This window comes from Physeter macrocephalus, chromosome 15, assembly GCF_002837175.3.
Source record: "Physeter macrocephalus isolate SW-GA chromosome 15, ASM283717v5, whole genome shotgun sequence".
NCBI lineage: Eukaryota > Metazoa > Chordata > Mammalia > Artiodactyla > Physeteridae > Physeter > Physeter macrocephalus.
This window is the reverse complement of record NC_041228.1, coordinates 16,802,494-16,828,115: the sequence shown is the minus strand read 5'-3', so window position 1 is coordinate 16,828,115 and position 25,622 is coordinate 16,802,494.

Genomic DNA, 25,622 nt, shown 5'->3' with positions numbered 1-25,622 from the left:
GAGAGAATCAACGAGTCTTGGTTGGAGGGAGGGAGGGGCTGGCAAGATAGCTCCTGGGCTAACAACCACCCCTTCACATAGATGTTAGTTTTCCCTAAAGATGTGTGGAAAGTCACAGAGTGGGTATTAGAAAAAAAGAAGCAGTTCCACAGATTAGGGAGTGACACGTCCATGAGACCACCCCTCTGAAATATTTTACCTTCTCTGTAGTTCTCTTCTGGATCATAGGAAAGTCATACTACCCCTATGGTTTCAGATAATTTGCTCGTCCACATTTCAAAGCTTGGTACATCACAGAATCTCTATATTAGAGCAAGATAATTTTTAAAGGGGGAAATAAAATTGTTTATTAGATGTATTTGTATGTCTTTAGAGGTGCCTAAATGGATTCTAAAGCATATTCCAACAGACATTTGAAAATAATTAGGTTTGGAGGACATAATTATGGAAGGCTTGGATAAGTTTTATTTTATACTTTATCTATGTTTGATATTGTTTGAAATTTGTGTAATAAGAATCTACGTACCGCTTTTGTAATTTAACCAGAGTATGGATTCAAGTTAATTTTAACTTCGAAATGTCATAAAATATTTGGCTGATTATCATATATAGAAAATGGGAGGAAATTTTGCCATAAAGTGGTCTTAGCTTATCTTGAGTGTTTTATTTTTGTTTTATCCTGGGTTCCACACTTTACAGGGTGAGGTAAACACTCAAAAAGAGAGTTTAAATCCACGGTTGACTATGGGAACCAGTGTTGCCACCTAGGGATTATGTTCAACTAGAAATGCATGCTAAGGGAATTCCTGGTGGCCCAGTGGTTAGATCTCTGCACTTCCACTACAGGGGGCACGGGTTCGATCCCTGGTCAGGGAACTAAGGTCCCACAAGCCGCACGGCACTGCCAAAACAACAAAACACAACAAAACTGGAAAGAAAATTCATGCTAAAACCTGAATAGGGCAGAGCATCCCACAACATTTTGCAGCCACGGAAGCAGGCAGGTAAACTGTCTTATCTTATAAGAGACTTCTTCTAAAATTTGCTGATGTTTAAATGATGGCAATTAATTCAAATTATTTAAAATCGTATGGGGTTAATACTCCTGCCATGGGCCACCCGAGTGTAATCTCTGACCAAAGAGGAGGATGGTCATGATAATAAAGGCTCCAGAAACTAGTTCATAATTGGAATAGGTGAAAGCACCAAAAAGTCTCCTCCTAAAGAATTCAGAAGGAAAACTTTTAAATGAATAGAGAGGCTCAGAAAGTACGTGGGCTGTCTTGTCAAATACCGAACTTTCCCACTTTATTTACAGAAGCTTGATGACAATTTATTAAGGATACTGAAGATGGGATCCCCGAACTATTTGGGAAGCTTGTTATCTCTAAGGTCTTTCCAAAGATAAGATTGTTTGAGTCTTCCTCTGAGCCATAAAGGAATGATACAATAGTGCCATACTTGTTTTGTCTTTCAGGAAGTCAATGTACATTGAGACCATGGACCATCAAAGGCACGTTGTGGGATTTAAAAATTATTATTAATAGTCCTTTTTTTGAAGTGTGTTGGATTTCTAGGCTCCCTACTAGAAAACCTAAATATATACATATTTTAACAGCTAGATAAGAATGTGAAAATAAATTTTCTCTAAATATCTTCACATTTAACTTTTTTTTTTTTTTTTTTTTTCGGTACGCGGGCCTCTCACTGTTTTGGCCTCTCCCGTTGCGGAGCACAGGCTCCAGACGCGCAGGCTCAGCGGCCAAGGCTCACGGGCCCAGCCGCTCCGCGGCACGTGGGATCCTCCCGGACCGGGGCACGAACCCGTGTCTCCTGCATCGGCAGGCGGACTCTCAACCACTGCGCCACCAGGGAAGCTCCCACATTTAACATTTTAGCAGAATTTTTAAATGTGTGATTGTGCTGAGAGGTGATTTAAAATCTTCAGACATCTGACGAGGCTAGATTTTTTTTCCCATTTCTACACTATGTCAAGAATTGTATTTGTTTGTGCAAAGGTTTTACCTTTAAATTAAAACAATGTATTGGAAGCCAGTAGGACTGTCTTGTTAGGGTCTAATATTAAATTCTTGCAATATGCCAGGTGCTGTTCTAAGTGCTGGACTGGGCTGGGAACATTTCATCTTTGCAACACTGTATGATGAAGATACTGTCTTATTCCCTGTTTTTCATCTGTGGAAACTGAAGTATGGAGAATTTAGGCAACATGTTCAAGGTCAAAAAGCTGGTAAATGGTATGAGTTGGGGTTTGAACCCAAGTAGTCTGTGCCTGTAACCACTATCTATGTTGCTCACCAAGTCTAGTCTCTGAAGATGCCTTTGGATTTTGATTTTGGATAGATGACGTTAAAGTATATCAAACTATTTCCTCATTTAATAAAGTAATAAAATAATAATTTCAGACACAATTGAAGCCATGCGTACATAGCTTTCCAATCTAATTTCCTCCACTTATCAAATGTTAAGAATTTGCTATATTTTCTTTAGAACTTTCAAGGAAATAAAAACACTTATAGAATTAGCTGAAGGCTTCTCTCTACCTCTATCCATTCTATTCCCTCATTCCTTTTCTAGAGATAACCAATATTTTGGATAAAAACCCAAAGCTTAACACCTAGCCAGTAGTTATCCCAAGGCAAGTGCTCAGAAAATGTTTATTAAGTAAGTGAAGTACTGAATTAATATGCAAATTTTGATGAGTCTTGTGATTTACACACACACACACACACACACACACACACACACACACGCTTGCATATTTGCATTCTTCATTTTGTTTAAAATAGAGTAAATTCATGGTGTTAAAACAACACAGGGCATTGCAGAGCACAAGTTTTCCTGATACTTTTCACTAACACTTTTGTAACTGAGTAAACAAGGGTTATTCTGGTTAGATGGTGGAGTGGATATCAGTTCTTTGACCCATCAGGTAACACTTCCTCCTCTCCTCTTCTTAACAGCTTCTATTTTCTATAAGAGGATCCATGAGGTTCTAGATAGACTGACTCCACTTCCAGGTCCAAGAGTGAGGTATGTGTGACCCAGGCTGAGGAATCAATTTATTTGATTACAGTGATTGCTTTGGGGTCGGGGGGCGGAGGGGGAACACATGCTAATGAGAATGAATCTCTGGACATCTGTTAGAATTTTTGGCACAAAGGCCACTCATTGAACAGATGGTTCTAGAATGTGTATGAAGGAACCCAAACTGCTGCAGCTTTCTTTTGCTGCTATGCAGGAAGCCAAACCAAGGATGAGGTCAATGCATGGATTGGGCGGAAAAAAGGAAGTTCAGAAAAATTGAACCAGAGTCCTAATAAAAACGTGAACATCTGAATCAACTTACAACTGAAGTCTAATCTATGTTGGATATTTTAATCGTATGAACCAATAAATTCTCTATTATAAAAATTTATTTTTAATTATTATAAAATATAGCAAACATTCAGAGGATAATTTCACTAATGCTCATAGCCCAGACTTCACCAACATACTTAATACTTTGCCCTGTTTGCCTCAGAATTTTGAAAAAAATAATAAGAATCAATTTCAGATCCAATTGAAGCCATGTGTACGTAGCTTCCCAATCTAATTCCCTTCATTTATCAAATATTAATATTTTGCTATATTTTCTTTAGGACTTTCAAAGAAATAAAAGCAATGTCAGAATTAGTTGAAAGCTTCTCTATACTCCTCCTCATCCCATGCCCTTAATCCTTTGCTAGAGATAACCAATATGCTGAAATGTGTATCTTTCCCAACCTTTCAAAAATTTTAATAATTTTGTTACATATGCCTTCATTGTAATAATAATCTATCCTTTATGAGTTTTAAACTACATAAATGATATCTACGGTATATAATATCCTGCAACTTGTTTTTTGTAACTCAACATTGTGCCTATTATTATTTTTTTATTTATCCAGTGTCCATATGCTTTCTCCGTTTTTGCATTTTGTTAGATTGAGAAAGGTCTCAATATTCCTTTTATCTTTGCTGTTTTGAAAGCTATCTTTCCATTCTTTCTGTGGTAACTCTCAGACATTTAACATATATATTTAGCTATATTATCTTCTAATGGAGACCAAAATTATTAAATATTCTGGCTTACTCTTGAACAAGAAGAAATCTTAGCATGGCTTATGTATAAAGTAAACTCTCCTTCCTTGGTATTGCTTTCAAGATTTAAGTTCCACTTAGAAAAAGAATGAAACAATATTATTTTCTCTGCGTTAGTTACATCAAAAAAGTGAGAAAATTATGCAATCAGGTTGGTTATGTAGAAACAGAATTTATATGATCCGTTTTCCTGCCCTTTTCTTTTCACCTAATACAATCTCAACTCTCTTAGACTGTCTTAAGACTTCCCTCCTCCAAGAATCCTTCACTGGCCATCTTAGCCCAGTGATGAGTTTGCCTACATCTGAAATTCTTCTGTACTTACCGACTTTGATTTTCATTTGAATGTTAATCATAAATTACATACTAGTATCTTATAATCCTAGCTTTTAATTCAACTCTTTCTTGTCATATTGATAGTTTTCTATTTCTCCTTAAGTAAGTATTGCATTCCTTGAAGAAAAGACGCATAGTCTCATAATTTGTTGTAACCCACTATTGGGGCTTTCCCATAGCAGCTGCTCAATAAATGCTCCTTGATTATCTACCAGTAAGTGAAACATTCCCAAAGGGATTGAAACCCAAGATTTAGTACTTGGTCATTAAGGAGCCAGGGTGTTAACTGAAAAACGGTGGAGAAACTTCAAGCTATGTAACGTGAAGAGGAATGTCTTAGACTGAGAGGACAGTTTACCCAATACCCAGACGATGCTAATCAAGCTGGTCTCAATTCCCTTTCTCTGAGCTCCTGAACATATGGAGATAGTTAATCTTCTAGTGCAGGGCAAGAAGAAACACTAAGCCACCGAGGAGTGAGACAGCCCAAAATCTTATGCAACTCTCAGCACAGAAACTGACAATGACCAAACCTATCAGATATGTTTGAGAAACAGCTTACTAGTCATTTTTGTACTTGTAGTTGCCATGGTGTCAGTGTGTGTGAGCATAACTGTTGGGGGATACAGAAGCAACATAGCAGAGTGGGAGGCACTGTAAGGTACAAGTTGGAATAAGATGTATGTGGATATAAATCCTGGTTGTATTTACTTTCTTACTTCTTGTGACCTGGGAAAAGTTACTTAAATTGTTTGAGCATCAGCTTCATTGTCTGGAAAATGGGTATAAATATACGCAGCTCCTAGGGTTATTTTTAAGCAGTAGAAAAACATATTGCATGGAAAGCACTCTGAATAACACATGATGGCTAATATTTGAATTTTTATTAATGGAAAAAAAAAGGACAAGAGGATGCCGATATCAGGGGAGTGACATTTGCTAATGAAAAAACTCCGTGGGAGAATTGCTTTTCATGAGGGTGAAGAATTCCTCCAGCGAAACTCAGGTTACATTAGGTAATAAAAGTTATGCATATTTTTGGGTTCACTTTCTGATTTTCCTAAAAACTGTTGCTACCATAATTCCTTGTTTTGCTAACTCTAAGGAAAACCTACCATGGATAAAAGCAAAGAACATGCTTATATTTCCATCTTCTTGAACTTTGGAGTCTGCAGCTTTTCTATCTATGCTTCTTCTCAATTTTTCTTTCTTGCCACACAAGAAGGATGCTTTAGTATAATGGGTGAAACAGTAATAATATAAGAAGGAGCAGAGTTCAATAACCATATTGTTAGCTGCTAAGATTTCCAGACATTTTTTGAAATTTTTTAAATATTTAAATGTACCCTAGCTGTCCTTTTACAAATCTCTTACAAGGAGGGGTGTAAAGGGACTCTGCCACTGATCATGTGTTCTGATATATTTGAACAACCGAGATCTATAGAATATTCTCCTCATATTCACCCACTCACTCATTCATATATTCAACAAACACTTGATCCCTTCTGGGAGCTCAAGGATACGAAAGACACTGCAGTTTGAGATACCTACACTGCTTTTGGTCTATATAAATCCAAAGTTTAGCCTAATGCTTGGTATATAGTATAACTATATCACAATTGTTAAATGAGTAGATGATTGTGTAAAAGCTAATGTCTGCTGGCATAAAGTAAGGAAATGAGCTCTGTCTCACAGTTTTCTGAGTAGCTGTGTTGGAAATTTACATGGATGTCCAGCATGGTGTTTTCAAAAGATGAGTAACTATAATTTGTATTCGTTTAACCCTTTTCAATTCATGAAGTCTTTATACAATTTTTCCCTTGGAGCTGGCTACTTATTTGCTATTTTATAGTGGATACAAGTCTTAGAAACAGAAAGCATTTACAAAACAAGTTATGAAGAAATCCCAACATGGATGGTACATAGAGGTTGTGAAGAGGAGACTTGGGTTTGGGGCTCGGTTCCTTAACTGAGTTCCTATGTGATTTTCACTAAGTCCCTTCTCTGTGGGCATCAGATATCTGATCTGAGAATGAGAAAATGAGGTTAGATCAACTCTAAGCGTTTTTTTTCTTTTTTAGCTCTAAACTTTTAAGTGACATTGAAGTTCAAAGAATAGGAATATTGGAAAAGGCAGTGTGGTATTGAAGAAAAAGTCAGGCAGGCATGATTCAGATTCTAGCTGCTCTGCCAACTGTGTGACTGGGGGCCAGTTGCTTAAGGAAACCTTAGCAAAACAAGGTGGGGTAGTGGGGAGGAGCCTGGGCTTCGGCTGAGTTCAGTTCCCAGTTTTGATATTGAGTAACCCTGTGACTTGGGACAATTTATTTTTTAATTATTTTTTTAAATTAATTAATCTATTTATTATTTTATTTATTTTTGGCTGCGTTGGGTCTTCATCGCTGTGCACAGGCTTTCTCTAGTTGCGGTTAGTGGGAGCTACTCTTAGTTGAGGTGCATGGGCTTCTCACTGTGGTGGCTTCTCTTGTTGCAGAGCACGGGCTCTAGGCACACAGGCTTCAGTACTTCTGGCACATGGGCTCAGTAGTTGTGGGTCTTTAACATGTCATTGTTTTTTGGTTTTTTTGAGGGATTGGTGTAATTGCAGAAGGTCTTACAGAGATATGACTGGAGCTGGATTGTAATGGATTGTTAAGATTCATAATATCATTCTCACTAAATATCTAGCATATTATTTTTGAAAGCAAACTGTATGTGATAGACATTGTTCTAGGACAGAGATGAATATGAAAGACTAAGTACCCACTCTTTTTTTAGCATATATCTTAGAAAAAGACCTAGCCAATCTAAAAATAAATAAATAGTTTTGGTAGCAAAAATTTCTGTAAAGTAAGTGAAGCAATGCTAGGGAATCACGACTGATGGGCGAGAGTGTGGAATGAGATTTAGAAAACTGTTAAAGGTAAAATGTGTAGGCATTGAAGATTCTTTTGAGGATTTGTTCAGGGGAAATTTTTCTTTGTACGTTAGTACAAAGTTGAATAATACATTTTCCTTTGACTTACATTATTTTATAACCACTTTTTCTGGCTATTTAACGTAAATCTCAAATGTCTGTGGTCTCCTCTCTTTACGAGCTGTTTCTCTGTTTCAGGTTCTCTGACATTTGGATGATCGAAAACATAATGAATGCACACCGGGTTGTGTCTACACTGTGTCAGGCAAATGAGGCGTTTGACAATTTTAATTTTAATTCAGGGTTTACTTTTAGGGTTATATAGGCAGAGCCATAGATGCCTGAAGCACTTGTAGTTTTAAACTTCCTGCAAGAATTTGGAAGGAAGTTTCAGGTGTAGTGCTTGGTTCAGGGTTTTGGGTGGGTGTGGTTGTAATATATCCATCTTTCTTTCCATCTGTCTTTGACCACATGAACATGAACACAAGAAAGTCTTGTGAACTTTGGAGGGGTAATTAAACAGGTGGAAAATGAGGCCAGGAAGTCGGCTTTGATGCTATGCTATCCCACCTTGCTCCTAAGCAATTTCAGATGGGATGCACATGGACACCATGACGATACACTGTCAAGGGTATAAATGATGTGCAGGAAACCAAAGGACATTCAAATCCAAACAGTTACAGAACATCTGGTATGAATTTTGCATTTTCTTTTAATTCTTTAAAATTGGGGGGTAATAGGAAAAGGAAAAGAGAGCCATTTTTAAGTCCTTTCCATAGAGGGGAAATGGAGACAGGAACAGCAGCTGTTTTCTATGGAGGAATGAATGGGAACTCATTTTTCCTGAGAACTTCTATGTGCTAGACATTACACACTGTGACAAGCATTATCTAAATGTACAACTGAACAACAGTCCTACCTAAATTTGAACAACAGTTTTCTGTGTACAGAGATCATTCATACTTGTTCATTGATGTAATCCTAACAAATCTGTTTCACAGGTATACAGTGGTTCAAAGGCATGAGTTTTGATCAGAATTGGTGGATTCAAATTCTAATTTCACTACTTTCTTGGTATGTGGCTTTGATGAGTGTCTTTCTCTTTGTGCCACATTGTTCTTATTTGTAAAACAAGAATGAAGATAATATTGACTACCTGTGAGGATTAAGTACTTTAATAATTGTAAAGAACTGAAACTAGGACAGTGGCTGGCATATAGCAAGAATGTAATATGTGGCAGCTGGTATTATTATTCTAATTTTACAATCTAGGAGAAGGAGGCTTTGGAAAATTAAGTGTCTTACCCAAGAACATGCAGATAAGAAGTGGCAATGTTTAACCTTAACTTCATTATCCTGACCCTGGCTGATGCTCTTATTTTTTGGATATGCATTACATTTAATATCCTATGATTATATGGAGGGAAGATGTCAGACATATCACCTGCTTTTAAGAAACTTTCCTTGTCTTTTCTTTCTGGAGGGTAGAAGGAGACCCATATCACAAGAAGCTATAGAAAAAATGGGTCTATACCCATTTTTGGTCTATACCAATGGGTATAGACCCATTGGTCTATACCTTACTTAGCATGTATTAGCCTTTACCCAAGATGATCAAAAGGTGTTCACTGAATACATACAAAAATTTTTTTATCATATCTTCGCAAAGGTTACATTGAATGATGAATAAAACAGTATTAATTGATAGAAAGCTTTAATTTGGGGGGACTAGCGAATTCCCCAAATATATCCCACTATAATGGGATTAATAATAATAATACTACTTTATTTTTGCAAACTGGAGGTCCCTTAACTAGACCAAAGGAGCATCTGTTTTGGGGTGGAGAAATAGGCATAGGAGCAAGGTAAACAAGTCAACAGAAAATTTCTCTTTATGTGAATCTATTTCACTCTCCATCATAATTCAGTGGTTTCCATTGCTCAAAAGGTAAAGTTCAATATGCTTAAAAGGGACTGAAAGGCTTTCCAGAAACTGAGTTTGCCTTCCTCTTCTCCCACCTATCTCCCACTACTTCTGCTCTGTACTTGACAAATACCGAATTGCTCAGCCTCACACTGTATGAATCTACACATGAGTCACATCTCTCACACTTTTTCCACTGCCCACTATCCCTTTGACATCAGTTCTTTTCCAGACTAAATTCTACTCATTCTTTAAATCTAGACTCGGGCTCATCACTTCTGTAATGACTTTGCAGACAGGGTTAAAAGCCTATTCTCACCCACATGACAGCTTTATCATTGCTCTTATTTCATCATCTTAATGCTGTGTGTGTGTCCCCCTCCCACTTCCTAAATTTGAGTTTCTCAAGAATCTTTCCTGGCAATTTGTCCTGACTTCCCCTTTCATGGTAATGATCATGAACCACACCTCTCCGTTAACACAGCAGATTTCTGGGGCAGTAAGAGGAATAATTCCCCATGAATCCTCCCACATGGGGGACCTAACAGTAATAGTGTCCTCTCTTCCCGCCTCATATGCCCCAACCCCTTACCTGAACACAGACAATGCATCGTGGAAGATGAGATTGAGCGCCAGACAGAAAACTGCTTTCTTCTTTTACTCATTCAAAATTATGTTCTCTTGTTTTTATTACTAGCAGGAAATTTCCAAAATCCTGGGAACATAAGGGCATCATATACTGAAGCAGGTAGGTATCCTACTCCCCTGATTTTAGCTTAGGTTGCCAAAATGCAAACTTTCTAAAGGATGACCATTAAGTTTATTTTCCCCAGACAATTTTCATGTAGGTATTAGAAGCATACTGACTGCCAATGAATCTCCTTATACATGGAAGGGGAGGCCAACTTTGGGGCTTACAAAAGTCATGGACTCATTGAGTTTTAAATTTGTAAAGGGATGGATCTGCAAAAGCTTAGAATTTTACCACCTCAAGCCAAACACAAACTTTCTGTGAGCAAGAATGGCTTCTCACAAATTAGGGTCATATATGCGATATTAAATTTTTTCATAGCCACATTAAGAAAGTAAAAGAAATAGACAACTTAATGTTAAAAATATTTTAAACACACTTTACTTAAAATATTATTTCAAAATGTAATAAAGATAAAAGTGTAAACAGGGCTTCCCTGGTGGCGCAGTGGTTGAGAGTCCGCCTGCCGATGCAGGGGACGCGGGCTCGTGCCCCGGTCCGGGAAGATCCCACGTGCCGCGGAGCGGCTGGGCCCGTGAGCCATGGCCGCTGAGCCTGCGCGTCCGGAGCCTGTGCTCCGCAACAGAGAGGCCACAACAGTGAGAGGCCCGCGTACCGCAAAAAAAAAAAAAAGAGTAAACAGATATAAACGAAAAGTAATCAATATAAACAATGCAAAGAATTAGTGTTTGATGTATTTTTCTAGTAAGTTCTGGAAATCCAGTGTGTATATTATACTTTTAGCACACTTCAATATGGGCTTGACACATTTCATATGGTCAGTTGTCACATGTGCCTTGTGGCTACTGTATTATACACACAGTATCTACATGTGTGTATACATGTGTGTACACACATGTAGAGGACAGGGACCACTCCACTCCATTTCTTAGTACTGCTAATGCAAAGGAAGTTGTCTTGTGGTATAGGAGTATTTAAAAACATATTTAAAATAATGGATTAAATTGATCAAAACGTAATTCAAGAATAGAAGACAATTTTATAAATCTTAAGGATATGAACGTATCTAAATAAGGAAAATGTACCATTTTGTGATTGACACATTTTATGATTCCCATAAACTTGGAAATAAGGAGCATTTTCTGGTGCACATATAATATTTTCCAGTAGAGGGCAGAGATCTAACTGAAACTAGACAGTGAGAGCTTAATGGTATAAGATAGCTTATTTAGTGTGAGGGACCTTTTCAGACCTAAACTTTAGAAATGGAAAACCAATAACCTTTCTCACAAGCATACGATTTCATTGCACTGAAACAACTTAGCCAATGGATGTATGGGGAGAGTGAGATGAGGCTGTATTCCTTTCCCTTTCTGGTTTAAGCTGTCTTGATAAAGGTCTAATTATTTAATAGATGGGCTACTTTAAGTCGAATTCGCAAACCCCATTAGGATAGCAGTTCACAAAGGAAGTTGATAGGTCTGTCCACATCCACTTTTTCTTAGAGATCAGTCCATTTATTGTTTTCTAAATGTCATAAATATTTTGACCTAAACCTCTCTCAGTGCCTCTGTATTGGCAAATAATTTCTCAATCTCCACCTCTTTCTCCTACTCTCTTCCTTCTTTTATTGTTCTTTGGCATTCCTTATAAAAGCACACAGAGGAAAATGAAAAATATATGGGATTCAGACATTTTTCAGGGCTGGGAAGAATGTATTTTAAAGTTCAGAGACTTTTCTCGAGCAAACATGCCAGAACTTATGTGTTCACCTGAGTGTTGTATTCCAATGTAGTCCTCTCAGAGAGCATTTAACTTATTCTCACAATATTGCCCTGATAAAAATATTTCTGTAACTTCAAATGGCACTGATTTCAGCATCAGTTTATTAGTAAGTCTGAATTACTAGTCATTTCATTAGCATGCTTTGTTTTCTTTCTGAAACACTGCATTACTTCATTTAGAACCCACATTGATTTACAACACCTGTTTGCCTGTTTTCAAGGTAATATTCACCTACAAAGAAAATGACTTTTTAAAGGTTTAGAAGGCAGTTCCCAAAAGATGTTGAGAAGTAATAGTATATTAGAATGAGCATTCAGTCTCTCAAAGGAACTATTCTGAAATAGCATCTCTTGGTAAGTGAGCAGTTCAGGTGCCACTATACAAAAGTTAAACTTACCCCTAAGTAAGTTCAAGTTAAGAGACTGCAGATAATCTTATTTGCACTTGATACCGTCTTCTGACAAAAGCTATGACGCGACCTAGAGTATAGGATAAGCCATAATATCTTATATGTTGTTAGCACACAACTGCGGCTTTGCTAATAATAGCAAACCTGGCTAGTCTATGAGGTCTAATATAGCAAGCCTGAATTTATCTCAGTCTATTTGCAAATCCTCTCCTGCCTGACTCGGTGAGGTTGGTCTATAACTACTTCTATACAATCTACTTGCTGCCCAAACTAGAGCTTATTTTCTGTGTATGTCTTTTTTCAGCTCAGTTCTGACGTACATTGATCAAGCACTTTGTCAACTGGAACTCCAAACATGAATGTGATCCTATTCTTGACCACAGGGAGCTTAAAATTGGTTAGGAAGCCAGACGCTTAAACAGTTAGTTTTAATTTCTCACAGTCAGAACTCCGGTAGAGGGATGCAGTGGTGTCTATGAGAGAAGATTCATTTATTCACCAAACATTTATTATATATAGATTATGGGACAAATATTGATGATGTGAGGTGTCTGGATGGAGTTCAGCTCCTCGTTGGAGCTTATAGAGAAGCAGTGCCTATAATAGACCTTAGTTACTGAGGAGAAAAGAACTCATTTCGTTACCCAGCATCTTCTCTCAGTTTGAACTAATCTGAATTTTGGGAAGAGCCTTGTGTCTCTGAGAAACCGCTGTTCCTCCTGGTCCCGTGTTCTTCTAAACTTCTTAAATTGCCAAGTAATTCCATGTTTTCATTCACTAAATCCTGACCTCTTTTCTCTACGTCTTTTATCCTTTTCCCTCTTCCTATCTGTTTCCCTTATTTACTTGTCTGGATTCTATGTTTATCTAGTGCCCAAAGATTCTGACAATGAGTCTCTTGCCCAGAGACTTAACATTATAGATTACATGCATAACCATACAGATGGCATTCTGTGTATGGGGAAAGAATATTAAAATCATTTAGTGGCTAGTTGGGGGTCAGCATATCCTCGTAACTCAGAAATACAAATAGTTCAAATACGGTTTTTCTTTCAAGAAGCGTCGTCACTAGCTAAAACCAAAAATGGCCAGAAGAAATTCAAAGCATTACTCATGTTCCTTGTGAGACATTAAAGCACATCCAATTCACAACCTCAGCAACACTCCTCGCATCTCATTTTCTCTTCTCCTCATTTGTGTCACGTGCAACACTCCAGAGATACTCTTATTTATGACCCTCCTCACAACTTCTACATTCAATATTTCTCCTTCCCATAAAAGCAGCTTTTTAATTCTCTCTCTTTCTCTCTCTCTCTCCTTCTCATTACATTGATTGACTTAACCTTTCTTCTGCTACCACCTCATTCTCTTTTTCCAGCCTTGTCTTCTTTTACTCTGACTCTGCATGTGTATTAAACTCTGACCAAGAATGAATCCCTGGGCTGAGAAGAGGGTGTTGTGAGTTGGCAATGAGAGGAATCCTCTCTGGAGGCCAGATGAGTCCAAAGTTTGCAAACACTCCCATATTATTAATTTTTTCTTTATTTGTGCATATTTACAACTCTAACACACGAGACGAAACATCTTCCTAATTCAAGGTAGACTGAACCCAAGCTCTTCAAGCAAACCATTGACTACATGGTGGTTTTACATTAATAAACTCAGTGTAACTAGGTCTTAAACTCTATTTACAGCTCCCATTTTTATAAATTGATGTCCAAAAGGCTTAGAATCTTGTTTTTATTAAAATCAAAATCTGATGTTCTAGGAATGGGAGTTGTTAGATGTGGCTTTGCCCCCAACAATGTTTTCCAAATAATCTGTTGCAAATGTTGAAACTGGGTACCAGTGAGGAGTGTTCTGTAGGAAATTGGGTACGTACAGATCTGTGTCTTGGAAAACAAACTAATACAATGACATCTACTGTTGGCTCCTCCAATCTTTAAGCTTCCTGGTTTTCAGAAATGACTCTGGATGTATTTCAAATTGGAAAGAGCCAGAAGAAAGAAAAATAGGACTTCTTGTTGACTTGAACTTTAGTTTGTTTTCTAGGAAATGTGTTAATTCACATTTTGCTTCATTTTCTCTGAATTTCCAAAACAACTATACTATAGTTTAAACCACATTTTAGTGCTTGATGATAATCTTATGCTTATTTATTTTATTTTTATCATCTTTTTGTCCCTTAATGGCTTATCAGATACAAAGAAAAAAATTCATCTTACAATTTTTTAGCATAGTTCCCCGATATACAATGGCTCCTGAAAAATATACAATAATAGAAAATTCTGAGAGGAGTTAAACTAGGATGAATTGAGAGCTTTTTATGTTTTAAGTATTATACTAGATGTGTTGACGCATTATTTTTTAACTGAAACTTCACAGCAATGCAATCATATCCTATTATTCTCATTTTTAAAAATGAGGATTTTGAGCTTCAGATAGGCTACTTTTCTTTGTCTAATATGATACTGCTAGTGAGTAACACATTTGAGATTTCTGGGGGTTTTTTTTCCCGCTTACCTTTTATTTCATAAAATACTTTTTCTATCTTTATGTATGTATTCATATAAAATCTATATATTTTAAAATACTGAACTGAGTGGAGTACAGAAATGAAATTGATTCTTTTTTCTATCACTGCCCTGAGACCTGCTGTGTCAGTTTCCCCTTCTCTGCCTCTGACTTGATCTCAGGAAGTCCTAGCTGTTGCAGTCACAGCTGGTCCGTCTCATCTAAAGCTTCAGACAAAATTTTCAAGAACAAAATTTCTCCTGCCAAGTCAGACGTAACCCTCATCTTCCACAGTCCAGCAGTGGGAAAAGAGAATATGGTCTGTTCTTCATCTCTCATTCCTCTAACTCTCTTGTTCTTCTCTTCCTCCTTCAATCCCAATGATGCTTCTGGGTTCTCCAGGTTTGGGAAAGTGAAAATGAATGAGAAGAATGGATTTGTTTTGTTCTCCCTTAATTATTCAATGCCTTCTGCATGACAGATGCCCAAAATGCAGATGTCAGTGAAGATTTGAATACAGAATAGTCTGTTAGATCATTCCATTTTAAAGAAAGACATAGTAAATATGGCTTTTTATTTAGAAAAGTCTGGAGAATGAATGTGAGAGGATCCAATTGAGAAATGAATTATAGTAGTAAGAGAGGAAAAACAATAAAGGAAGATTGCCATGGAGAAGACATTCAGAGAATTAGAATAGGTAGAAACACTTAAGTAAAAAAAAAAGATTAAAAAAAAGATTTATGAAAGTGTTGCAAGAGTACTGATGTGAAGAAAATGGAGAAGACATGTGAAGTCCATTCGGGGTTGACAAAAGAGATAAAGGAGATACAGACTGAAAGACCATCTGTCTTTCATTTCCCAAGTACATGTTCATTGAAATTCTTATTCACAACATATGAGGATTTGATGCTGGATTCTATAATTGCTCAGACTCTATAAAGAGTTTTGGAATCAAGCAATAATAGGCAAACTCACAATGGGGATTGTGTGTTGACGGGTCAGGAAGGAATATAAGGAAAAATAATGAATATATGCTTTCATTTAGAAAAAAATGTAGTAAGTTTTACAATCCTAGGGGGAATTTTATTTCCGAAGAGAGTTTCCCTATTTCCCATTATACTAAAGTTTAGGTAACTTATCCTCTGAGAGCATCAGCATGTCAATTGCTTATTGTCTTGTGGCTTGTTGTGTGGTCTACTTGCCTATTGGAATCAGACCTGAAAACTTTTATCTCTGGTCATATTTATTCAAAAATTATTTTCAAGTGGCTTCAGATTTCACTGTAAATGTTCACAGAAACATAAGTGGTATTTTTCTAATAATTTTTAAAAGTACTATGAAAGATTAAATTTCTAAAAAAAATGTTTATAACGGAAATTCTGTTTAGGTGTCTGAGCCTGTGGTGGCAGAAAGGATCACAAACTACAGTGTGAATATATTGTATTAATCTCATTTTAGAAGTTAACCATATTGAAATATATTATAATTTTTTGGATATCAATCTTCAGTCTTTGAATGTCGACTAAGTGTCTATAACAATAATAATGGGCAGAATCCATTGACTATTTCCTCCACTAGCCCAGACAGGATATCAGTTCCCTAAAACATGAAATGCTCATTTGGAGAAATTGTCAGATGGTCTCTCACTCTTTCTCCCCTCCCCGCCCTCCCTCGCCCCCACGCATACACAAAACACTCCATGGATCCCATCTCTGTGTCTGTTGGGTATGGACTGTCTTTTCCTACAGTATAACAATTTTTAGGAACATTTCCAAATAAGAAAGGCTTTCCAAATTCATATATTTGAAAACAATTGTACATTCTCAACACGAGGGAAGTAATAGGGTTAAGTCCCAATATAAGGCATTAGGGAACGTGCTGGTCTTGACAAGGGAGAAAAGGGAATATACCCTAAAAGAGAAGCAAGATATAGTCAACTGGTACTGGCAAAAGCTGGGAGAGGATGTATGGGAGTAGATTTTGAAGGTGTTTGGTTAAGGGGGCTAGAACATAATATTTATTAAGGGAGAGTTTATCAGTTTGAGAACACTCTCCTCATATGCAAAATTTAAAATCCTGGCAAAAATATCAGGAGATGGTGCAAACATGCTACAAAGATGACTCCTAGAAGAATGGAGAAAACTATGGCCAGAATTGCTGTGGCAGATGATGGAAGAAGGTACTTAACATCTCAAAGATGTGGGTATGCTAAAAAGGGTATTGTATATGACATCAGAGAATTCACCAGAGAACTTTGTCCCATGGGAATACAAAGAGAATACACAAATAGTATTCAAAGTGGTACCAAAATAATAAAAAAATGCATCTGTGAGTGGTGCACCAAAATAATTTAGAATTTCAAGGGTGGCCTCTGATTGACAATAGGAAGTGCTATTTCAGAACTGAGTTCTGTAATACAGTGCAGTTTATAAGACCCCAAAACAATAGAGGCTAGATAATTTGCATAACTCTCAGAAGCCAGGTAGACAACAACAGATGGGTAGCAGGAGTGCCTGACTATAAAGAGCTACAGACATGGCTAATAGAACTTGTTGTCTCTTCTGAAGATGGGTGGTCAACAAGACTCCTACTCAATATGTACAACCATAAGAAAACAGAGAGAGACGATCAGGAGAATAAGGGCAAGAGCCCCATGAAAAAATCATGGTCCTTTGCCCAGTGTTTGGAACCGACCTTGTTTGTGGACTCAAAACCCACTGATTGAAAGCGAAGTTGGATCCATCACTACAGAAGGAGTCTGCAAACTCAAGGCAAGTTTCCATGGTAGTTGTTCCAGGTGTAATCTGTCCCTCAGTCCCCGCATGTCTTGATATAACTGTGGGGGGAAAAAGATTCTCCAGACCAGTTGAGAAGAATGAGAGAATACAACAGTCGCTGATTTACTGTAAGGAGGAAATGCTGCCTACAGATCGTGTGAGTTTTCTGTGTCTGAAAGGGAAAGAATTTCCTTGATTCAATCCTGATTCTGCTCTCTGGGAATAACTCCAATAACTCATGACACTTTGTTATACCCTCTGGAAGGTTTTTCTCATCCATTGTCCTTCATGATAGCACCTAAAGAAGTAGTTGGGATCATGCCGTAATTGAGGGGTATACCACCTGAAAGTCAATTTCCAGTTGGTGCAAGTGCAGAGTTTGAAAGTTTTTTAAGGCTTGAGCAGACAGAATTTTTTTTTTTTCTCTCAACTCTTTGATTCAGTGTCAATACAATTCCCATGAAAGTTTTGTAAGCTTCTGTTTTACTTGTGTACAAATTCATATGCTAGTATCCACATGGTTTTTTTTTTTTTTTTTTTTTAATTTATTTTTTTTGTGGTATGCGGGCCTCCCTCTGGTGTGGCCTCTCCCGTTGCGGAGCACAGGCTCCGGACGCGCAGGCTCAGCGGCCATGGCTCACGGGCCCAGCCGCTCCGCGGCATGTGGGATCCTCCCAGACCGGGGCGCGAACCCGGTTCCCCTGCATCGGCAGGCGGACGCGCAACCACTGCGCCACCAGGGAAGCCCCACATGGTTTTTTAAAAAATCTTTATTATTTTACTTGTTCTCAAATCTGCTATCTTCCTTCCCTCTATGATTCCCTTTCATATTTAATGATGGTTATTTTGAAACTCCTTAAGATAACCTGCTTTAGTAGAAAAGCCACATTTCTAAGCTTATCTTTGCCTCAGTTTTGAATGTGAATGAGATCTTTTTGTTCTGTTCCTTTTATAGGCTTATATCTTGCCACTTGGTGTGGCAGAAGTAAAAATATTACCCCTCCCCAAACATGTCTATGTTCTAGAACCTATGAATATATTTCCTAACATGGCAAAAGGGACTTTGCAAATGTGATTTAATGAAAGATTTGAGATGCAGAGAGTGTCTTGGATTATCCAGGTGGGTTCAATGTAATCAGAAGTGTTCTTACAAAAGGGAGGCAGCGGAACTGGAGTCAGAGAAGGTATAGTAGCAGAAGTTGGAGTGATATGGGGACAGGAGCCAAGGGAAGTGGGAAGTTTCTAAAAGCTAGAACATTTGGGGTCTTTTGCTTCTACCACTTCTTAAACCCTTCATCCTGGAAGTAACATATCACAGTTCCATCCACATTCAGTAGGTGAGTACTAGTCACGTGCCACCTGGAGATGCAAGAACAGACTGAGACTTGTAGAATTGTGGCTGGAAAGAACAGTCAATGGGCTTTACTGAACACATAGAAGTTCTGTCCTAGTCAGAGGAAGTCCTGTGGAGGCGGATTTTCATGCTGCAATCTGAATGTAAGTAGGAAACAACCAGGTAAATAGAAGTGGACTGCTTGATATTAATTATGCACTTAATAAATACAAATTAAATGAATGCATGGATTAAAGAGAAGACCTTGGGCAGAAATGAATGTAGTAGTTCGAGAAACAGAAGATCCTTGTAGGTGGAATGAAGTGAGTAAGATAAAGAGTATTTGATGGTGAGAATAAAATAGACAAGACCCAAATCATGCCAGATTTTCTATATCATGTTCATTTTTAAATGTGATGTATTTGTGATGAGATTCATTGATAGATTTTAGGAATGGGAGTGGTACCAAGGATGTGCATTACTGAAAGTTCCTTAGACTGCTGCATGAAACAATGGATGAACATAGGTACAGTGAATATAAAAAGACAAATGTGAGATTGTTGTAGTAGTTTTGACGGGAGAAGCAGTAGTTCTACTTTGACTTTAAAAACTAAGGTGAAAAGAGGTGGATAAATTTGTGATATATTTTAGAATTTGTGTCTCCCATTGGAGTTATTATCCCTTCCAGTGTGAAATCATACACACACACTCAGACACAGAAACACACACACACACACGCACACGCACACACACATATCAAATAATTTTATTTCTTTACATCACAATCAATGATAAAAAATTGCTCCGTATTTTTATTCCAAAGTAACATCTGATAGTACAGACAGAAATGTGGACAATATACATTAAATTTAGATTAAGAAGATTATAGTGACTACAAGTAGACTGAGTGCTAGTTTGACTGACTGAATTACAATGTGTTGAGAAAAATCAAAAGGCAAATTTGAATTAGAAAGGGTGCCATAACTGACCCTTACTCTCTACCACGGGCACAGAGAAAAAGAAGTGAGATATATGCCATATGTTTGTCTTAACATACTAGAGGTGAGGCAGGGAGTACTCTTTCCACTTTGCCTCCATTTTTAGATTTTTCTTTGGATTGAAGAAAGTGGAAAAGGCACCAAAAGAGAAAGAACATGCCAAAAGGGGCCCCTCAGGCACTTGCAGCAGCTGTCCTGCAAAAAAGAGAATTATAAAGGAAATATCAGCATAAAAGAGATACAGTATATGTCCCATAATTGCAAAACCATACTGAATTCCCTGTTCATTTAAGTCGGGTTTCACATCTGGTCCATATGTGTAATTGGAAATCTCAGAATTTTCATCAAGGAAGATAAAGATGCCAGATGCTTTACTAAGAGGATTTATTTGTTTGTGAGTAATATGCATGGAAATGTGACAAAGGGAAAGCTATGCCTGGAACTGGGATTTAACACTAGTAAGTGAGAAAACAACCCTCCTCTGTAAGGGGGTATACAAGAAGTTGTAAATTTTGATTTGATTAACATAATTAATTACTGAAGTCGGAAACAAAGCATAGATGATCTACAGTCAATCTAGAGTCTTCTGGGACCTTTTGTTAAGACCAAAAATAAGCATGGGGGAAAGTAAAGAGTGGAAGTCTGAATTACTAAAAGCACATTGCTCAAATTCAGGAGAAAATTGCTTCCTTAACTCAATGCTTAACCTGAGTGAATCTACATGATGCCAAAGCATTCAGATGGTTGAATAATTAGAGATGAGGATAAAGGAGAACTTGATGAATGGTGGCATTTTTGACTTGTCATCCAGATGTTTTGACCCAATAATGAACACAAATTTTATTGCAGATGATAGTAATTTTGATTCAACATATTACATAAAACCATCGAAAAGATTACTATTGTATACAACAAATATTATATACTATTACAGTTTAACACTCATCCTTATCAACAATTCTGACATTTTCCATGATGAGCATTTTGCTGCCTTCACTTATTCTTGCCTTGAACAGGCAGGTGACGCAGAACTCTAATCTTACTCAGTGGCCACAGGGTGTGGGTATCCTCGAAGAGGCAGGGGCTCTTGCAATGTGCTTCTCACCAAAAATGTCTGTAGTTCTAGCCAAATTGCGTGTTCTCGTTGAGCCTCAGTTTTCTTCTCTTACAAAATAGAGGCATTAGAATTAATAACTATAACAAAAATACTTTGGGCAGCAAATAATAGAAAATGAACTAATAGTAACTTAAACAAATATTAGTTTATTTTTCTTACAAAAGAAGTAATCTGGAGCTGAACAGTCTTAACACAGGGCCAGTGGCTCCATGACACCCTCATAGATCCAAGAGTCTTCCAGATTTCTACTCCACTATTCCTAGATGTTTGCTTTTCACCTCATGGTATAACATGGCAGCTATAGCTCCAAACATTGTTCCTACATTCAAGGTAGCAGTAGAAGGGACAAATGGTATTGCCTGCTGTGCTGGCTTCTTATATTAGGAATATATATATATATATATTTAAAAACAAAATGCATTTATTATCTCACAATTTCTGTGGGTCAGGAGTCCTGACATGGTTTACTTGAGTCTTCTGCTTTGGGCCTCACCAGCCTACAATCAAAGTGTCAGCTACACTGTAGGAATATATAATTTTTAGAAATAAAATCTTATTAGACTTTGTCTGACATATCAGTAACCTGAAATATGTAACACAGCCATGTCTAGCTGATAAAGGGGATATAAAGGCAAATGTAGACCTGGGCATATTTTTCACTCCAAACCCAAAGAAGTGCTATTAACAGAGAGAAATTGGGAAATGACTAGTTTGATGCATGTTTCCCTCACAGGGATTACTAAAGTCCTTTTCAAAACTCTATGATGGGGAAAGTTAGGATAGATAAGGTTTAGTGGAATTGCCAAGCTGGTATTAAGAAATCATTGTTCAGTCCTTAACGACTATTTGGAGAGTTGCCTGAAACTGAGAAAGAACCCTTGGGTCTTCTCACTTATGACTACAAAATAGAAGTTTCACCCCAAAAAAATTACATGATTAGAACACTAACATAACAGGATAACTTCTAAGTTTTTGGAAAGATTATCGGCATTACTTCTAGGATTCATGGGCTTTGTGAGAAAATTTCTACACAACTTTCAATTAACAGTTGTCAAGATGGTGCCTTTTTATATGGCAGCCAGATGTATCTTTTTAGTCTGATTGTACTCATACTTTTTCTGCCTTTCTGAAAATGGAAGTATATATGTATATAAATCTGGGTATTTACTAGATTTCTTCAATCTTCTATGTGTGTGTTGTATGTGTGTGTGTCTTATGACTGAAAATAAAACTACTTTGCCATAGGATTCTGAATACTGAGCATACAAAAACAAACCTTAGCTAGAGATTTGGGAGGGTTCAGATATCTTAACAGCTATTCTTTTCTGCTGAATTACTAGAATCAAAGAAGCTCACATTACTGTGGGGAACTTTGGAGCATTCATTTATGCGATCAACAAATATTTATAGAGCAATTACTATATCCTGTATGACAGGAACTGCCTAGGCTCTGGGGGTTATAGTAATGAACAGGGTGGAAAAAACTCTTGCCTTCATGAAGCTTATACAGGCCTTTCACAAATTAGCTTCACAAAGGGGACAACTAGAGTGGAATCTGAGGGCACAAACATTAGCTCCTACGCATTTATAGAGCATTACCAAACTGACAAAGCACTTTCAGGTAGTATACATGTACAACTTCTTTGAAGCAAATTTTCTACATGGAACTTAAAAGTTTAAAACTTAGATACTATAATCTATCAACAATTATTTGGGTCTCTTAATAGAAGACTTTAAATGTTTTCCAATTACATCAGTTTGAACAATGAACCCAAAGAGAATATTAGATGGCTTAGAAGAGGAATGGGGAACCAGGAATTTGGGGCAAAGTCTTGGCTTTAGCTCTAACTGTTTGTGTTACTCTGCACAAGTAACACAATTTACCTGGCTCTCTCTTTCCCCATCTTAAAATAAGAAGTCAGGAAAGGCACTATAAAGTCCCTTAGTTTCCAAACCTAGAGGTATATAATAATGTTGACTTCCCTTTATAGGAATACAGAGTGTGGGTGAGAAGGAAAAGAATCAGGAAGTAAAAGAAGGTTTATGGATAGACAAGATTAAAAAACCCTATTTATAACTTCCCCCTCTTCCTGTTTGTGGAGGCCCAGACAGGTAGACCCTGCCAATAGATCACCCAGGCTCAAAACTCGTTCTAAGAAGGCCTCACCTGGAGAGTTAATGTGCCTAGAGGTAAAAGATGAGAGCAAAATTGCATCCATAAGAGACTGTCAAGAGTTAAAACATGGAGAAGGATGTTGAAACATGTTCTCAAAATAACAAGGGCTTAGCAATTCCCGATTTCCCCCTCCCCGAGCCCCTGGCAACCACTATTCTATGCTTAGCTTCTATTAGTTTGACTGTTTTCGATACCTCATATAACTGTAATCATGCATTATTTGTCCTTCTGTGATTGGCTTATTTCACTTACCATAATGTTCTCAAGGTTCATGCATGTTGTTCATACTGTTGGATTTTCTTCTTTTTTAAGATTGAATTATATTCCACTGACATGTCTAGAGATAATGATACTATATTGTACACTTAAAAATCTGTTGAGAGGGTAGATCTCACATTAAGCATTCCTACCAAAATGACTTTTTAAAGGAAAAAGATTTACAAGGCCTTAAAGGAGACATTAGAAGCTATGTATGGGGGGAAATTAATGAAAAATGGAAGTGAACAAATGTGGGATCCAGGAGGCTAGGCTGAGCAGATTCAGCAGTATTTTGAATTGATATTTCAAATCCATTTACCAGCTTGGGACATGTTTTTATAAATGATAAAAATGGAAACGTTAGTGTAGTCAGTGTTTTACTGGAACATTTTAATACGGTGAATCATATTCAGTTTTCAACAGCACAACTTTCAATAAGTACACAGAGAAATTTTCTACTGAATTCAGAAAGGAAATTAATTTATGTCAGGTATATAATAGGCATGCCTCCTCCCAAATGGGATAAAAACGATAACAATATTCAAAATGTTTAGACATTATGTTAGATAAATAAAAATGGCATTACATTACATAGATTAAATAAAAATATTTGCTATTTGATAGCAAATAAAGTTGAATCTATTGATAATATTTTTGCCTGTGGTAGGACTGTAGTAGAGAAGGATATGCGTATTCTTTAAAATGTTAACAGAGGCTTTGCCTACACATCTAAAGTTATTTTAAAAAGCATTAAATTCAGTCAACCAGTCAATATTTTGTAATTCTTCTGTAAATTAAGTGTTTTGCTGAATCATGCACAAGTCCCCCCAGATTTAGTGTTTGTTGTTGATTTTTAAATAGAACTTTCCAAATTACACACTAAGAGAGAAGCACCTCATTTTGCTGGGCTTATACCATTAGTTGGTAGTTGACTTAAAATTTTAGAATTAGATATTTAGTTTCTACCTTTTACTTGTCTGGTTAATAGACAGCCCATCTTTTAGGTTCTGTATGAGGACAATGGCAGATTGTCCTCCAATTATAATAGGCCAGAATTAATGATTCTACTTTATATATATTTTATACATAATAGCTCAGGGTTATGTGTGTGTGCGTGCAGGTATATGTGTGCATGTGTGTTTCTTTTGGAGAGGGGACAGATTGTTGTGGAGGATGAAAACACTTAAGTCCCCATGTGTGAACCTTCAGGCTGCTAGAAGCAGGAGGCAGTGACAGAGAGCCTGATCTACCAAAGAAGAGTATCTGACATTTTGGGAAGTGGATTAGCTCTTATCTTAAAATTTTCATAAAATAGTTTTAACATCATTTTATCTTTGGTAAGTGAGTAGAAGGTATCATTTTTCACAATGAAAATTAGGAGAAATATTTAACAAAGATGTTTGAGAATTACCAAGCAGTCTGCTAAAACTACTCTGGATTAATAGATTCAAAAATCAAATATTATATACACATTTCTTGTAGCTTTTCCTCTATGTCACTGTAAAGACTTTCCTTTGTCATTTGTCTTGGTTAAGATTGCTTATTCTTCTATCCTCCATCTCTCTTCCACCATATTAGCAAGTAGAACTGGATGAAAGTTGTACTGGGCAAAGTAAACCATCAGTCTTATAAGAAAACAAGTCCTCACCTACCTCACAGCCCAGAGGAAAAAAGCAAAACCATGGATTCAGAAAGACCTGAGTGAATATCACAAACCCACAACCACAATTTAATTGTGCTACCCTGGATAAGTTACTGTCTATACATTTGTAATTTCATATTAAAATAAATTTGATAACTAAATTGAAGATGATTTGAGGATTCGTGAGAAAACTATTTGAAAAGAAGTATGCAGAAGCTTAGTTTCTTTGAAGCTTAAAAAAGCAAATTTGTAATATTAGTAATAACAATAATGGCAATAGTGTTATTATAATAGAATGGTGATAATAATAGAAATAGTAATAGTAATAATAATTTTTATCCATAGCTGAAGTCACCTTTAGCAAAGCCTATTTGGTATGAAAAAAAATCATAAGAATAAGACAGTTAATTGTAAAAATATGAAGTAAATATATATTCCTTATTTATGAGGAAGGCCTCAACCAGCAAAGTAATCTAAACTGAGGTGCATCAAAATAAACTGTTGGGCTTCCCTGGTGGCGCAGTGGTTGCGCGTCCGCCTGCCGATGCAGGGGAACCGGGTTCGCGCCCCGGTCCGGGAGGATC